This window comes from Panthera tigris, chromosome E1, assembly GCF_018350195.1.
Source record: "Panthera tigris isolate Pti1 chromosome E1, P.tigris_Pti1_mat1.1, whole genome shotgun sequence".
NCBI classification, from domain to species: Eukaryota; Metazoa; Chordata; class Mammalia; order Carnivora; family Felidae; genus Panthera; species Panthera tigris.
In genome coordinates, this window is record NC_056673.1 from 18,648,022 (window position 1) to 18,654,153 (window position 6,132).

The window sequence follows — 6,132 nt, forward strand, 5'->3', positions numbered from 1 at the left end:
GGGCGAATCACGGGCCTTCTTTCATTAGGCCGTCGGGAGGGCCGAATGAGCTAATGCTCGGAAGGCACTTAGGCCAGCGCCTGGCACAGAGCAAGCGCTCCCTACGTCATATCTATTTGTTCACATTATCTTACTTGTGGGTGGTGAGGCCAGAGAGGAAGTGGCCGCGGGGCTGAGCTTGCAGAGTGCTGACATCCTTTCCACGGGCGGCAGGGCTGAGGAGCGGAACCAAGCACACTCAGAGTCCCTTGCTCACACTTCCTCAGTGGGGAACCCAGGGGAGCCACCAGACTGACGTCCCATCAGTTCATTATCAGATTCACCGCCGCCTCTGCCTTTAGTCCTTGCGTGATTAGCCTGGGACTAGTCTTAGCTCCCGATTTCCTTTAAATAAACTTAGGCTTTTCTTCTCTCTCCTTTTTAAAGTTTACTTATTTATTTCGAGAGAGAGAGAAAGAGAGAGAACAAGAGTGTGAGTGGGGGAGAGAGAGAATCCCAAGCCAGCTCCGCCATGACGTGGGGCTTGAACTCATGAACCGTGAGATCGTGACCCGAGCCGAAATCAAGAGTCGAATGCTCAACCGACTGAGCCACCCGGGCGCCCCTGGATGCTTTTATTTTAAAAGCAAATTTCAGGGGCGCCCGGGTGGCTCAGTCGGTTGAACGGCCGACTTCGGCTCAGGTCACGATCTCGCGGTCCATGAGTTCGAGCCCCGCATCGGGCTCTGTGCTGACAGCTGGGAGCCTGGAGCCTGTTTCGGATTCTGTGTCTCCCTCTCCCTGACCCTCCCCCGTTCATGCTCTGTCTCTCTCTCTCTGTCTCAAAAATAAACGTTAATAAAAAAAAATTAAAAAAAAATAAATAAAAGCAAATTTCACATCATCACCATAAATGGCAACCACCACCACTTCCATAAATAAAAACTCTCGGTGGGCAAAGCGGGTTGAAGGTGGTCATGCAAATTTTGGGGGGACACAAACATTTGAATCATTGCAATGAATATCCCAAACATCATAAAATCCAGAAAAATAATATTTTTATTACTTTCCTGGCACTATAACGCCTTCTACTTTTTTGGCCGCATATTCTTTGCTTCTTTGTGTGAAGATTTGACATATTTTCCATAAAGGAAGTAGAAAGATCATTCTGTCTTTCCAACGGCCTGTTTTTTCTCCACTGCCTGTGTACTCTGGGTACCAGGTAACATGGGACACGTTCCTTTGGCCCTCTGGCCCCGCATCTTTGTACCTGGACCCAGGGGAGTTGGCACAACAGACAGGAGGAGGGTTCCAGAAGCCATTCCTAAACTGGGACAGTCGGGAATAACTGAATCATTAATGGAAGTGGCTGTAACCCACATAAATATATCCCACTAAACCTAGAGTGAACATATGCCCAACTCAACGACTCTCTCTTAGCCAGACCCCCGAATTGGCTTCTCCAATACCACCTGACTCAAGAGGCAGTATGACAGAGGGGACGCCGGAGGGGAAGGAGACAGTAGTGTTAATCAGTTCGCTTCATACATCTTAGCTCTCATGGGGCGACTGGATGGCTCAGGAGGTTAAGTGACCTACTCTGGGTTTCAGCGCAGGTCATGATCTCGCAGTTCGTGGGATCAAGTCTCACGCTTTGCTGTCGGCACAGAGCCTGCTTGGGACTCTCTCTCTGCCCCTCCCCTGCTCATGCTCTGTCACGCTCAAGAAGAAGTCAACGTTTTTTGTTTTTTGTTTTTTGTTTTTTTCAACGTTTTTTTATTTTTGGGACAGAGAGAGACAGAGCATGAACGGGGGAGGAGCAGAGAGAGAGGGAGACACAGAATCGGAAACAGGCTCCAGGCTCCGAGCCATCAGCCCAGAGCCTGACGCGGGGCTCGAACTCACGGACCGCGAGATCGTGACCTGGCTGAAGTCGGACGCTTAACCGACTGCGCCACCCAGGCGCCCCAGTCAACGTTTTTTTTTAAAAAATACATCTTAGGTCTCTCAAATGTTGCAAATACCTGTAGTCACGGAAACCCATTGCCTAGGCAGAGAAGAGCCTTCAAGTTCAAGCTTCTCGGGGACCCCACCTCCGGATTTGGTTCCTAAACCAGCTGGGAAGACAGATAATGGCTGGGGTGCCAGCCAGGGACGCTTGCCAAAGGAAGATGAAGCCTGGTTATACCTTTCCTCTGGAAGGCTTCCCTCTGCCTCCTTCCTTCTCTCCTCTCCTTTCAGGAGCAGAGTCCCTCTTCCTCGACCGTGAACGCTCCCCAGGAAAGGAACCAGTGTTTACCGACGCCGAATTGCCATCTGCCTGGCACGGGGCCAGGGATTTTACGTCTGTCATCTCTGGCCAAGCTCCCGGCAGCCCTTGCTGTGCTGAATAATCGATGAAGAATCAGAGAAGCGCCCAGCACCACACATGACACGAACAGCCAAAGACAGGGCAGCCGGGTTCCTTGGTCTACGAACTACCCACCCCCCCCGCCCCCCAGCGGCCCCTCCCTCCACTCTGGTGTCTGTTGAAGGGATGACCTGGGTAGCTGGCCACCAGCTCCGGGCCTGCTGAGCGGATGCCGCCAGGTTCATCTAGCCCGTGTTCCGCTTACCTACGGCTGCATAAAATTACCCGAAAACTTAGCAGCTTAAAAGAATGACAGCATTGCCCCGGCTCACAAAGCTGAACTCGAGCAGGGCCAGGTGGGGGCAGCTCATCTCTGCCCCAGAGCGGGGACAGGTGGAAGCTGTGTCCTTTTATAACCTAGCCTCAGAGGTCAGGCTGCACCATTTCTTCCACATTCTGTTGTTGAGGCAGGTTCAAGGAGAGGGACGAGTCCTCACCTCCTGATGGGGAGCAGCGATTCTGGAAGAGCTTGGGGACCAGAAATGCTTGGAAGATACAATGACTGCCATAGTCAAGAAACAAGTGCTGGGTCCCTCCTGGGACCTGGGGTGCAGGGAGCACTTGATGGGCACAGAGGAGGGAGTACTCAGAGATTTTTTTTTAAGTTTGTTTGTTTGTTTATTTATTTATTTATTTATTTATTTATTTATTTATTTATTTATTTATTTAGAGAGAGAGAGAGAGAGAGAGAGAGAGAGAGAGAGAGAGAGAATGCCTGTGCACATAAAGGGGCAAAGGGAAAGGGAGAAAGAGAATCCCAAGTCGGCTCTGTGCTGTCAGCGCCGAGCCCAGCGCCGGGGCTCGTCAACCATGAGATCATGACCTGAGCCGAAACCAAGAGTCAGATGCTTAACCCACTGAGACACCCAGGCGCCCCAAGATTCTTTTTCAGTTAACACTTGTTATAGCGTTGATTACATGCTAAGCAACCATTCTGGGTGCCTTACATTTACTTCTCCATCAGCTTTACAAAGTAGGTGCAATTGACTATGTCTAGTCTATGTGGGAAGAAACGAAGGCACAGAGAGGCGAAGCCACTTGCTCAAGGTCACACAGCCAGAAAGTATCACAGCGGGGATTCAGCCCAGGCAGTGCCACACCGAAGCCTGTGCCGCTAACCACCGCACCACCCGCCTCACTTCTCACATGCCTCTTCCTAGGGCTTCCGTTCATGGGACCCAACCCCTGCTGCAGGGAACATCGGCCCATGTGACTGCGTTTTGTGCCCCCAGGGGCAAGGAGAGCTCTGCCACAACCTGTCTCCTGGTTTCATTTCTGATCAGTATTTTTCTGTGCCTGGGGAGTCAGAAGCCCAGAGCCTCAGGTGCTGCTATGCGTCCTGTCAACACCTTCTCACCCAGGGCTCATTCCAGAGGGGTGGCAGGGACCCGGGGCTGGAGGCTGCTCTGCTGAACAGAGAGGAACAATGAATCTGTTCTCTTTTGTAGCCGGACACCTCTGGGGAAGAATGCAATGTGGAATGAAATGGTACTTTCCATGGAGTGGAACATCATCTTATAGGGGACCCCAGGTGTCGAAGCAAGAGCCAGAGACTTTAAGAATCAGCCAGATGTGGGGGCACCTGGGTGGCTCAGTTGGCTAAGCACCTGACTTCGGCTGAGGTCATGATCTCACAGTTTGTGAGTTCGAGTCCCGCGTCGGGCTCTGTGCTGACAGCTCAGAGCCTGGCGCCTGCTTCGGATTCTGTGTCTCCCTCTCTCTCTGCCCCTCCCCTGCTCACGTGCTGTTTCTTTCTCTCAAAAATAAACATTAAAAAAAAATTTTCAGTGAAGTAACTTGTTATTTGAACATTGTTTTACTCATCACAAAACGCTGATTTACATGAAAACACGTAAAGTCTTCATGATCCTGTGGTATGAACCTGTAGGCTTATATCAAATAAAGGTATATTCACTGAGGACTTGGCAGACAAAGTTAATAACATCAATTCAAGTTAATAAAAATCTCCCAATGTGACTTGGAGGGAAAAAAGGACAATTGTGGCTTGTGGAGAAAGATTTAAAAAACCCAGCAGCTAAGGAAAACATGCCGGATAGGGCAGTTAGAAACAAGCCCCCCAACCAAGTCTCCAGAACTGGGGACCCTCAGCTTTACCACCGGATCTTCCAGAACAAAGTCACATTTTTAATTTTCCTTGTTCCCACCCTTACCCATTCATTTCTACAGCAAATTCTTCTTGAAGGCATGCTGCCAGGCAAGGTCTCCCTGCCCATGCGGTGCTCACCTGGATGCCCCCAAGCATGACCCTCTCCCCCCTCCTCATCTACAGGCTCACCTTCTCAGCGAACAACCCCATCAGTAGGAGGGCAGACGTTTGGGGAGTTACCCTGGACGCTCACCTCTCTGCCACATCCAATCAAAGCTCAGGTCGTGATCCCCTGGCCTCTAGTTTTAGGCCCGCTCCAGTCCGTGCTATGTATCTAAGACATAAATCTAATTATAGCCCTCCCTTGCTCAAGAATCTTCAATGGCTCCCCAGGGCTGCCATGTTAAAGTCTAAACTCTTTGGCTTGGCACCTACAGGATCCCTCCAGCTCCAAACTACTCCCCTGGTTCCACTTTACAACAGCTGGAACACTCGTGATTTCCCAAGCCCACCCTGTGTTCCCAGACCTCTGAGCCTTTGCAGATGCTGTTCCTACAGGGCAGAATGACCTGTTCTTGTTTGTATGCACCAGGCACATTACTCACCCTACGAGTCGGCTCCAAGGCCACTTCCTCCATGAAGCCTGCCGGGCAGACTGAGGGACCTCTTAACGCAAGGGCACTACCCCCTTTTTATCTGTGTTCCAGCACTCGGCGCCATCTTCCGGGCACAGGTGCTCAGCAAATGTCTGACTTGGGACGTTCCTCGGCTTTTGCGGAGAGGAAACTCTGGAGTCAAAGCCGTTGGCTGAGTCCTGGATGAGCCACCTTCCAGCTGTGTCATCTTGGGTGAGTAGTTTAACCTCTCAGGGCCTCAGTTTCCTCGGCTGAACCACAATTCCCGCCTCGTGGTGGTGTTGTGAGGGCTAGATTAAGGGAAGAGGATATATGAAGAGTACCTCCCTGGCTCAGAGAGGCCTCACGAATGCTGGCTCCTCTTAAAAAAAAAATTTTTTTTAAATGTTTATTCACTTTTGAGAGAGAGAGAGAAACGAGCAAGGGAGGGGCAGAGAGGGAGTCACAGAATCCAAAGCAGGCTCCAGGCACTGAGCTGGCAGCACAGAGACTGACGCGGGGCTCGAACTCACAGACCGCGAGACCATGACCGGAGCTGAAGCCAGACGCTCAACCCACTGAGTCGCCCAGGCGCCTCACGCTGGCTCCTTTTTCCCTCCGCCTGTTCTTACTCCAACCTCCAAAGCACCTCTCTCCATGACCGGCCAAGAGAGGCTCCTAGAAATAAGATTCAGGTAAGAGATCACTCCGCTCCCCACCCCCCATGGCTTCCAGGAGGCACAGGCACCCTCAGCCCAGGAGACACTGAGCGGCTCTGGGTCTGCTCACGAGCTGTGACTATTGCCGGCTGGATGACTGTCCTCTGGGCATCGTGGGCTCTGACGCCATTTTGTCTCCACTCCGTCTGTCTTCAAAGTCCATGGGTAACTTCTTTCTTCGGAAGGGGCTCCCAGAGGGGGGTCCAACCATCCCAAACCCCCCTTCCATTCCTATTCCCCCTCGCCATCCGAGCAGCCCCTCGCCCTCATCTGGAGCTGACCCAAGTAGACACGAGCCCCAGA